Below are 12,445 nucleotides of genomic sequence, written 5' to 3' on the forward strand. Positions count from 1 at the left end.
AAAGAGGATGTGACAGCTTTAACTGAGAGAAACACACTCCGACTAGCTAGGATGCAGTGTTGCTCTGCTCTACTTAACTGTCATTGTGATTGGAGTGTATCTGTGTTGTTGGCCTTTGGCTGTTTTATTTTTCTCCTTTGGACAAAATTATCTTTATCATTCTGTACTCGAAGAAACAATTTACACTCATGAATTAATCCACAGATAAGATGTGTTTTTAATATCTGCAAAAGGGCTGAAAGGGAAGACTGGGTGCTCTAAATGGTGACACTAGTGTCACAGACGTGACGCAGTGGTGGTTACTCCTCTGTCTCTTGAGACTGCACTGAGAAAACCTTTAAAACCCAACAGCTACAGTTCGTGGCTCAATGCTGAATGAAATCTCAAAGATAACTTGGTACAGTGCACATTTCCTATATTTGATTTTCTTAGTGCTTAAGTGCTTGTTCAAGTGCCACCTGCAGTGAAAAATACAACTTTCTCAAACATAGTAGCCTATACTCATAGCATTTTTTTTTTTAAATAAACGTCGGCTATATATATATAAACTGAACAAATGTGTTAATGTTAAAAGCAGAAGATAAAGACTTATATTTAACCATTTTTTTTCCATTTGTGCCATGCTGATGCTCATTAAAATCTTCTACCAGAATACTTACTTAATTTTTGAAATATGATGTTCTTTTCTCACACTGTTATCTTTTTTTTTTGGTTCTTTCCTTCTATCTTTGCAACTTTTCTGATGATCATAACACTACGAATAAAAATGTGAAACTATTAACACACAGAATGTTTTGCATGAGCATAATGTGGGACTTTATATGCAAACACACCATTTTAATCAACAGCAGAACTCTGCAGAAGTAAAGAAGTTCAACTGCTGTTGAATACACTGTGTAAAATATGTAATTGTAAATCATTACAAGTCAAAAGATCTTGGGGAAATGTCATAAAAATGCAATATGCATGAGTAATATATCCTCCAGCATTGATGTGGCTCTTGAAAAAGGCATATGATCTCGAAGTGCTTCCAAACACAGCCAGACGTACAATTGTTCAGCCTTGTAGGCCTTGTTTTCATAGTGTATGTATTCATATGTTAGCAGCTGAGATCTGAGGATTTCAGAAGGTTTATAGGAAGTTGTGGGAGACAAGACTGGGACAAAAGAAACTGCATTATTTATTTGTGTTTTGCAGTGAGGCCCTGTTTCACTTTTCCCTCTGCAACATGAAATTATTGTCGGTACTGTTTGTGCGTTCCGATTTTTTACAACCATAAAAAAATGTTTGAGCTTCCTCCTGAAAACCGAATTTAATTGTTTTCTTAAATAAGGTATTAATAAATAACTAACTAAATCAAGACAACACCAGATGAGTTGTTAAATACTGAAGGAAAAATGTAGAAGTAATGTAATGTAATTGTAATGTGGAAATCAAAGTACAGCTAAGATTTTAATTATTAAAATACTACAGATGAATAAATATATAAATGTTTAGTAATTATACAATAAATAATAAATATTTAATTGAATAAGTGGTCTTTGACAGATTGTAAAACCAGGTAAATACAACCTCCGTTTAACAACAGAGCATGATATACTAATAATACTGTCATCCTAAAAGGTCTTTTTAACATTTAAAATAGAAAAATGACCAAAATGCAGAAGCAGTGAGTAAAAACAGTTTCATTGGAATTAATATATTAAGTAGCAGCCACAACATGATTAACTCAACATTACCAGTATGGGTACCTCTATAAAAGCAGAGATTTTTCCAGTTTGCTACATTCAGTTGTGTCAACACAATGCCAGTGAGGAAAAGACATCAGCAATGATCTCAAAGAATCAGTTGTTCCAGCCCATTAGTGTGGGAAGACTTATTTTCAAACTATTTGGAATCCATTGTTCCACCTGGAGAAAGACTATTCACAAGTGGGAAACAATGAAGACAGCTGCCAATCTCCTCATGCATGGACGTCCCAGCAAGTTCAGCCCGATCATGCAATACTCAGAGAAACTGCAAAAAAACCCCAAAGGCTTGATCTCAGAGTCTACAGCCCTCAGTAAGCTTGTTAAATGTTAATGATAGTATATTTAGTAAAACACTGAACAAGTGTGGTTTGTTTGGAAGGAGAATAGAGAAAATATGTTCTTTATTAAAAAAAAAAAGACTATGGCTAGCAAAGGTTAACAAACCAAAAGACTTGAACAGACAAGACTAACTTGCAAATGTTTGGTCATAGTGCACGGCAGCATGATTGGTGAAACACAGCATATCAGCACAAACAATGTATACCAACTTTTATGCACAGCCGTGCTGGGCTGATGATTTGGACTTGTTCTGCCAGTAATGTGGGCACCTCACAGTCACTGAGTCAACCATGAGCCCCTCTGTGTATCAAAGTATGCCACACAGATTCACACTCACTGGATAACAAAAGGGAAAAGAACAGACTCTATTATAAAGGAAGGGAAGCGGGAGCTTTACTCATTCCTCTCTTCCCCATGCATCTGCCACTATAATTGGCGATAATGACGGGATCCCAGCAGGACCACTCTGCTTAGAGTGATTCGGAATTGATTTAGTGCATTAATTACGCCCCTGTTAGGGTGATGTCATGGACAATATTTTACAATTTGATAAGCAAAAGACGCGCCGTGGGATCATTTTGATGAATTGTGAGGGTTCGCCCGTGGCATGCTTTTATGGTCGTACCTTTTAATTTAATGGTAATCACTTTCCCCCCTCCACACCGTGGAGGAAGCAAGACTTTAATTTCACCTCCGAGACCTGTGCTCTCCACTATGTCTGCTTTGATCAAGCAGACAAAAAAGCTGGCATGCAGACGACCACACAAACACACACACACACACACACACGTTTACTGAAAAGAATAGCATTACCCCAATCCTGGATGCTGGGCCAGTTGTATGGATGCATATTCCATAATATTTGCTGCATGATAATGTGTTTGCTGTTGCTGTGGCCTTTCTACACTTCATTCTGCAGTAACACAGTGTTTCTCCAATGCTGCAGGCAAGACAACCATAAGGCCTGTAATGAGAAGTCTCAGCCATACCACCTACCACTCTCCCCTGAGGGCAGAAGACACCCCAACTTCCAAACTGAGGAGCTGCAACTCCCACAGGAGTCAGGTCCAAAAACGGTCATTACACTTTTCTAAAAAGTTATGCTGCATAATTTTGGTTGATGCTTCCATTTATAAAATCTTCTACCAGATATTCTGTTTGTACATTTTCTAACTTGTTGTTGCCTGATAGTAAAGTCCCAAACTGTTTGAATATGCAGATGTTTCAATTTCAGACATCTATAACAACTGTTTCCATAGAAAATACCTCAGGGATGAATACATTTACTTTTTAGCTAATGTTGAAGTTTGTTTGTGTCTGTGTGAAGGAAAAATACAGACTTCAATCAAGGCTGAAAAGAGACTATATCTATTCAAAAATTGCTACAATAAAAACATTAATAACTCAAATGTTTCAAGGTTAGCTTGTCAGATTACAGAATGGCTTAAAGACTTTAAAGGTCTGGATGATTCTGAGCTTTAAAGGAGAAAATTCTCCATTCGTGTCTTTTTGTCTTTACATCTTTGTGATCTAACCAGCTGACTGGTTTCATCAGGTTTCCATTTGATTCAGAAAAGAATAAGGTTGTTGTCTTGAGGCCTGAGTAGCTCAGCAAGACACTGTCTAGTTATGTAATTACTTCAGATGTCATTGCCTTCTTGAGTACTTGAGTAGTACAGTTAAGAACTTTAGCTCTATGTTTGACCAGGATCGGTCCTTTGATTTTTTTTTTTTTTTTTTTTAACTTGTCCTGTCCAGCATCATAGCAAGCAAAATGATAATCTGGTTGCTGCATCATGCTGAACAAATTTGCTCTGCCAATGCGAGGCCTATAGGTAAGGCTCTTCTTGATGATCTGAATCATTTATTGTTTTATTTACTTTGAATCACAGAATCTATGTAATCTTGCTGGACCTGACCGGAGGGGACAGAAAAAGATGGAAAATAGCAAAAAGATGCAAAAGGGAAAGAAGAAAGGAGACAAAAACATCACAGACAGAAGGAACCGACCCTTCAATCCACACCATCACCAGACAACAAACTGTTACACTTGTACATGAACACACCAGAAAACTTCCTACAACTTTTACAAAAAAAACAAAAAAAAACAAAACGAGTTGCTAGTCACTAAGAGTTCTTATATAATAACTAAATCACAGAGATATATCATGAAAGTAGCACAACAGCGATCAGACACTAACTCACAGGAAAAAAGAAGAATAATCACTTAGTATATTAACCCACTGGACAACTCAGTGACTGTGTCAGCATGCAGAGCATGAGGAATAAGGAGTGATCAGTGATGAAGAGTGGTGAGTGAGATCGTACAAATGTGACCACGCCTCTACGGAGGTCAGAGGCAGACCAGGGCAGCCCAGAGACCCGTACCCTCAGCAGCAGCCCCAGAGCACTGACCCAAGCTACCCCACCCTGAAGACGACTCCAGCCCCATCTGAAGGGCGGCAGAGGAGAGCTCCAGCAAGAGCACCCACAGTCTTGGGGCACAGGTTCCAGTGGGCCAAGATTGGCAGCCGCCGGCCCTGCCAGGGACCGGCCACCCAGGGCAGCCCAAGCGAAGGGCCCAGGGCCCCAGGAGCCCAGAGGCGGGCCCCCCACCCCTCAAAGGCAAAGGGCCCGCACCATGCCCAGGTGAACCAGGCCCCCCAGGCAACCACCCGGCAGAGGCCAGCACACACCCCGATGTACCAGCCGCACACCCCGGGAACCAGGGCGCCATCGGCCCCCCTTCCCCACCCTCCACCTACCCCAATCTCCACCCCATATAACCTCACACTCACACCCTCCCCTTTGCCATACCCACAAGCACTCACTATCACACAGTCAAATCACACATAACTGCCTTCTTTCACCTAGGTCAGGGGTAGGCAAATTCAGTCCTAGGGAGCTGCAATCTTGCAGGTTTTTGATGTTTCCTTGTTTTAACACACCTGATTCAAATGAATGAGTCACTGAGCAGAACTAGATAAGCTGCTGAATCCATTTAAATGGAATCAGGTCTGTTGGAGCAGGGAAACATTGAAAATCTGCTTGACTGCGGCTCTCTGGGACTGAACTTCCCTACCTCTGACCTAGGGGAAGTCGCCAAAATTATAAATATCCTGCAAGTGTTATGCTGCTTTAGACTTAGATTGTTGGAGGACCTCCTACAATGCACTGAGCATCCTTCTGCCCTCTTCTCCTTGTACACTTTAATCCTAAAGCAAAAATATATGATATTATTGGCATCATTAACTTGTGCTTCTCTTTTTCTTTCTGAGAAGGTATCCCTGGCCTCCCCCTCTTTCCTGTCCTCTGCAGCCCCAACTGGCCAAGGTAGATGGTCGCCAATCCTGAGTCTTGTTCTGTTGGAGGTTACTTCCTTTAAAATTTAAGTTTACCCCTTTAATTGTTGCCCACTACCTTCTGAATTGATTAAGGTAAAATAAAGAAATGCTCAAGTAAAACAGCTACATCTGCAACAACAAAGCAGAAAAACACAGCTTGATCCAGTCCAAACAGCAACTTACATGAGAGACTATTGTTTTGCTGTTGGAGCTTTATTACCAACACTAGCTTGCATTCATCTATGGCAATCAAAGCGATACAAAGGGGGTGAAATAACAGAGCTGTCTATGTTCAGCTGTCAGGCATAATTTGTTTTTGGTTGCTTGTATTCGGTCTTGTTTTAAAGACAAACAAGTGTACTTAAAGCAAAGTTATAACTCAACAGAAACTGTCTCATTATGTCTGAAATAAGGCAATCATGTGGACAAGTGTAAGTGTAATTTTTACATCACATCAAAGCAGCAACACAAAAGAACAAATAACAACATTTTTCATCTCTCGGACTATGATGTCTTAATTACCCCATAATTAACAAGCTGTATGACGAAACAGGGAAGTGCCACTGTGGTCTTACTGGGAGCTAGCTGGTGCGCGCAGGGTGCTAATTTTCCCAATGTTAGAAGCTGTAATTATGCAAACACTGTGGGGAGTCTGTGAGGCGCTAACAACCTCCTAATCCAGGCAACAGTACAAAAATTTACAAGCACCTCAGCTGGTTCAGGGGCTAATGAAACTGTACGAACAGGCCGGCTTGTGTGCCCTCTTCAATCGTCATTGGGATCATTGTGTGATTGTGTGGTGAAGGGGCTCTGTGGCAACCATTGTGCATTCAAGGGGCACTATGGTGTGAAACATCTATACAGAGCAGCGACAGGGAGTAAAAGAAAGGAGCACTTGACCTCTTCAATGACCCTGTCCTCTACCTTTTTTCTCTCCATGTAAATAGCGTCTCTCACTTTGAGGGAAGCGCTCTTAGTCACAGACAAAAGCAATGCAGCACCAGCTCAAAAACACAGAGATGGGTTCAAACTGTCATCAAGTGCAGTTTGGGGGAATTTTTCCCACCAAAACAGAAAAACTAGTAAATTTGAAACTACTTTTGGTTGGATTCGAAATGTACCAACAAGCCAAGTTAATGAGATTGCTGATGTTACATTAGTGGCATGTGTTTTTATTTCTCCCTGTAAAATAGTACAAAAGAGACTTAACTTGTGGGGTAAGGATATACTTCAGTGAATTTTGAAGTTTTCATTTTTAGTTTTCATTTTAGCCGCATGGTTTTTTTATGTGTATATGTCGACGAGTACATGAGTTTTCAACAATCGTCCATCTTCCAACAAAATATGATATCAGTACAGCAATGGGGTGGATATGGGATGGATTTTAAAGCCTAATTCTTGTGTCATTTGGTATGTCTAAGCCTTTTCTCCCTTACTTAAGAATGGCTAGTTGGCAGTTACCCCTCCATGGAGATCATTTCTGATGAGGCTTACTGAACGTGCCACCGCTTCTTTTATTCTTCACTTGTCTGGTTTAATCAACTTTGTTTAAGTGCACCATGCTGAGATGTTTCTTGTCCCTCCATGATAACCATCATATTGGTACAATTATACAGTTTTATGTCTGTTAAACACTGTTATCTTTGGTATTTTTGCAGAAGAAATTGTTTGTGACTGCTTGTTAGCAAGAAAATTTAAAAATTGTTCTTTGCTCATGCTTGTTCCATGTCAACACAACACTGGCCCATCCCATTAGTAAAGTGTCTTTTCTTTTGTTTTACTTAATGATCCATAGTCAGTGTCAAAGGGTTAAAAAAAAAAAAAAGAAAATTTTTTCCCGTAAGTGGTCCGGTCCAAGAATTGGATGAAAAATGAGTAAAAAAGCAGTAAATGAAAAGAAAACTATCAAACAAGAATGAAATAAAAAAAATAGTATAACTTAACTATTGTTCAGGACCACTTTAAAAGACTACAATAAAGTCTCGTTCTGTGGAAGGTAAACATAAATAAAGGGTTGTTAAGACATTTTCACCATACTTCGTTTTATTTTCTTACTAAAACTTACCTAAAGAGATAAGCCTGGACTATAAAACATGTTCCCAGAACAAAGGAATACAAATTAAGTATCTATAGTTTATTATAAGTACCTGGAAGAAGGGCAAATATTGCTAAAGGGCAGACTGAAAGAAGTCTGATAGAGTGTAGAAGAATTACAGCCGCTCATAGATAGAAGATAGATCAGATGAGTTGTTAATAATTACTCAAGACACACTAATCTCTGACTAATACACAGATCTCAGCAATTTAGAGCTAGGACGTAAAGGAAGAAAAATACCTGCACTGGAGCCTACGAGGTCCTGTTACCCAGTGTAACCTGCAAAACTGAATTAACCCTAGACTTCATGCCAATATTTCAGCTAGCATAACGTGTGCAGATCATGCTAACAACTAAATGCACAGAGAGAGAGAGAGCACATCGGGACACATGCATCAGTAATTTGCTTAGCATGCTATATGAAGCTGAGCTGCAGAATCACTGAACGCTTTCATTTGCAGCTGAAATACAGCCCATGGAAAATAAGAAGCTTTTGAACTAAGAGATCTGACGTCTCTGTGTCATCTCATCTTCATCTTCTATGTTTCCTGACTGCCCTGAACTGAACTCATAAAGACATGTCACTACTTCTCTTTCAAAAACTAGAGTTTGGGAAAGAATGCTGGTTTAAAGAAGCTGTACAGACTCTGTCTTTATTCTCTGTCTGTCCCGGCCGGTGTTTGGAGGAGATAAGCTCGGTAAAGAGTGTCTCTGTCTGCATGTCGACACAGAGTACACACCTCAGTGACCGTGTCATTCATCTCCCTTTATTGCTGAGGTTTGTGTGTGTGTGTGTATGAGCTCATGTGTTTGTGTCTCTAACTTGTGATAGATTGAGTCCTCTGAGGAGAACTTTGAGACTTCAAAAAACACTAAGTGACACATGTCGTTTTGAGGCAGTATGAATGGTCTATCTCAGCTGCGAGCCTGGCACCGTGCCCTGTGTTAGCCGACAGATTGATCCAGCTTTAATGAAGAGTGCTTCAGCCTAGGTGACATAATTAGCTGGTCGTGGGCCACAGTAGGACACTTGGCGCAGTCCTGTGCTTCACTTCAGGGGGAAATGGGTCATTCTGAGTGATAGACAGACAGTGGAACTGGCTAGCAAAAGAGACAGAGGGTGTATGCCAGGTGGCAGCCGGATGATGCCCTCCATTCAATCATTTTATTGTGCTTCCTAGGAGCCCCTAAAAGTTTATGTGAGAGTTATTTCTAAGTGTTGAAATCTCAAGTCAACTTTAGGGAGCTATTGCTTTCCAAAACATTTATAATAGTTTAGTGTATATATACATATACATATATATATGTGTGTGTGTTTATTTATATTTGTGGGCATGGCTGCCATATAGTAGGACAACAAAACCTGAAGATGAGGTCAAACAGCACATTTTCTTTGGATCATTTGCTGCAATGTGGGCACAAATATTGCATCTTAAAGCCGCGCTATTTAAATAAAAATGTATCTTCCGACAAGAAGAGAAAGTTTTGGAAAGATTTAAGGTAGCATAGTGGGGTAAGCTCCACCCATGTGATCTTTTAAGCTGGATAAAACAAACAGTATGATAGGCAGTCTGAGATGTGGCGCAGAGTCAAGCTGAACCAGAAGAGGCTGTATCGTCCATCTAACTGTCAGCCTCTCAGTGGGAGAAAATTACCACGCCTTCTTGTCTCTTATTCCCTCATCCTTCTTCATCTCTCCCCCCCCCCAGTTCTGTTCATATCCACACAAACATCCATACAGATATATGCACACCCCCGTGGTACTGTGGCTGAAAATTGTCATTTTAGCACAGCAGCTGTTTTTGCCTGCCATAAAAGTGGTGTCCCCCTTGCTCTGCTCATTTTCTTTTAATTCCATCCCAAATCCCTTCCTCCCACCCTCCATGTGTTCATATATATTGCTTGTACCTCCTTAAGCTGCTCTTCTTAGCCATTCTCAGCCAGCCTGCAGCTCAGTACATGAGTCGATCTTCATCGAAATATATGTTGGTCAAATGCGAGCATGCCAATGCTGAACTCTGCTTGAACCATTAGATTGTAAGTTTAGCACATTGTTCAAAAGTTCAGACTAAAATAAAGAGAAAGAGAGAAAGGAGGAAACTCTCCTAACTCAAACAATAATTTCTGGCATCCATAGACTGATGATAAAAGTTCTTCTTTGGAGAAAACTCAGACACCAAGATCAGACGCGGGACCTTTTTGTGGGGTTTTATAGTCAAAGTGCTGCCAAAACATAAGATCTTGTACTTTTAGGTGATCCTTACCTCCATCCATTCTTTATTTTTCTCCTTCCCTCACTCTCATTCACTACAGACACTATCACACTGCACACTAATCTTCCAACTTTCCTATTAATCTTTCCACTTTTATGTGCTTAATATATGTATGTTCTATAAGTATAAGTATATATGGGCATGTAATAATGTTAGTATCTAAATCAGAATAATGTTTATATATCTATGTTCCAATGTAAGTGTATAATGTATGTCAGTTCGTGTAAAACTACATAAACTTTGCACTGGTTGTCAATCAATGAAACTACAGCAATAACGTGCATGTGAGCTCTCCTCTTTTCAAACATCCAGAAAGTTTGGAGGGATTGTGTCTGGTGCACTAACAGATTGATTACACTGGCGCAAAAGGTCTGTGATGCGCATATGACATCATGAAGTTTCATTTGGAAACTCATGTGACTTCGCATGGTGAAGCGAGGCATCAAGATGTCAGCTGCAATACTTCTGCTTTGAAAGATCGATGCAAAGTCAAGCTGTCTGCTTCGAGCACAACACTACTTATTTCTGCTTAGTAGAATAATAATCCACCTTTGAACAACTCATTCTCTTAGTGTGAAACCTTTGTTGTTGTTCAGATCCTGATGGAGTCTCTAGTTTCTTTTGACCACCAGGATGACTGTTAGAGTTCCTATGGTAACCACAAACCACCTCCACCCCCTTCACATTCACTTAACAATCCCACAGATGCCTAATTGTTTCCCTAATGATGCTGAGTCTAATGGGACTGTTTATGCTATTCATTTGATAGCGCTGGCCCAGTAATTAGGCTGCACCTCACTTCATTAAACAGCAGGAGGTGAGGGAAGGAGGGGGGATTAGACCTTGTGGCACATGCAACAGCGAAAGAGTGAATTTAAAACAAAACACAGCCTCAATGATGGAAATGCACAAACGTGCACACTTAGAGAAACACATACAGAGTAACACAAAGCAGCTACATACCCAAGGGACTACCGTAGTTGGCTGGGATGACAATAGCATTTTGCATTCTGACTTACTCATTTGCCTGCAGACTCTCTCAGACAAATATTTCTATGCAATTCTTATTAGTGAGTCTTATCAGCAGCTTCACTGCACCGCATGGTGTTGTGTTGCCCAGGCCAAGGACCTCAGTCAATATCCATGATTTCTCTTGAAGTGAATAAGATGCTGAACTCATTGCTTGTTACAATATTGTAACTCCCTCCAGATAAGAAATTCAGTTAAATCAGCTGCTTTGAAAGCAAATGTGAAAGTAGCCCACTAATGACTCTAAAAATAATTAGTCAATATTTGAGAGTTGGGTAACTTTTTCAGGCACATTATCTACATTTTAATATTGATATGATATATTTTCTATAGCCCACTTCTGAACGTTGGCTATTTTTTACACTGTGTTACCCTATAATGATGACCAATGCATTATTTATATGCATCCTGTCTCTTCTCTGACCTCTCTCCAGGCAGTAAAAGTCAGTCTAATTTTGACTTTTGTTTTATCTTTTGCTCGATCACTTTCTCTCTTCCTCTGACAATGTCCTCTTCTGTTTCTTTGACGAATCCACCAAAAGTGCATTTTCAAAATGACTAGTATATTCATTTCTAGCTTCTGGTTTAAGATGCAGTGCTGGAAAGTGAAATGCAGCTATAAAGTAATGCACCGGAAAAAACTTGCAAAGTGCAGTTTCTCAGCCTGAGGATGCTGCTAGGCAACAATAGCTCCAAGAATGCACATAATGAATGTCAGTGTACCACCAAAATGAGTCTGAAAGACATATTTTTGAGGTTGGAAAGGTACATAGTGGCCAACTCAGTGAAGGACAGGGAAAGAAAAAGGAAAAAAAAACGCAGTAGGCTGATCACACTCAACCTTCTATATTCATATTTGTCTGCATAAGTCCAGATGAATGAAAATAATCAGTCCATTCTTCTGATTTATTGCAGCTTAAAAGCAATGAGCATGTCTCACTGAATGCTGTTGGCACAAGAAATGGTGGGAAATAACCATCTCATTCTCTTTCACAGAGGAAGATAAAGTGTTTCTGTGCTAAATAAATTATATGAAATAAAATGTTTGAGTTCTTGGCACTTAGAGAGTTTGACTGGCCTTTATCGTCCTCCCCTCCTAATACTTGCAGGTCATTGTATTGTATTATACACTTTCCTAAAACTTTTCAAAAGTTTATTTGTTTAATAAATTAAAACATTCAGAGAGAGTTTCTTTAGCTGTATCTAAAATCACACACAACTATTTTATGTAAGTAATCCTTTTCAGAATTTATAAATTATGCATTATGCTGTACAGTTTTCTGTGACTTCACTGAACTCGGAAATTACACTTAATTTACTTGTTGCCAAGTAAAGAAAATGAGCTAAGTTGGTTTGTTTTCAGTGAAGATCTACTGTGTATTATATTAGTGATGAAACAAAATCATGAGCTTATAAATTTCAGTTTTGTAACTTTTGTACAGTTAATTTTTAATGCATTTTAGCAGATGAATGAATGCATGAAATAATTTACATTATAGACTTAAGATTTCAGAACAACTTTTCACATTAATGTGAAAAAACAGACAATAAAAAAACAAAAACTCTGTGCTTGATCACCTGGTGGAGTGTCTCTTGACCGGTTTGGCTGGTAAT

General features: G+C 39.5%; 1 protein-coding gene across 3 annotated transcripts in view; it reads right to left on the reverse strand.

The window, feature by feature from the left end:
• LOC121635411 (receptor tyrosine-protein kinase erbB-4-like) overlaps positions 1-12,445 on the reverse strand; it is a 302,255-nt gene that overhangs the window by 129,656 nt on the left and 160,154 nt on the right. The gene's annotated exons all lie outside the window — the stretch shown is intronic.

This window comes from Melanotaenia boesemani, chromosome 24, assembly GCF_017639745.1.
Source record: "Melanotaenia boesemani isolate fMelBoe1 chromosome 24, fMelBoe1.pri, whole genome shotgun sequence".
NCBI lineage: Eukaryota > Metazoa > Chordata > Actinopteri > Atheriniformes > Melanotaeniidae > Melanotaenia > Melanotaenia boesemani.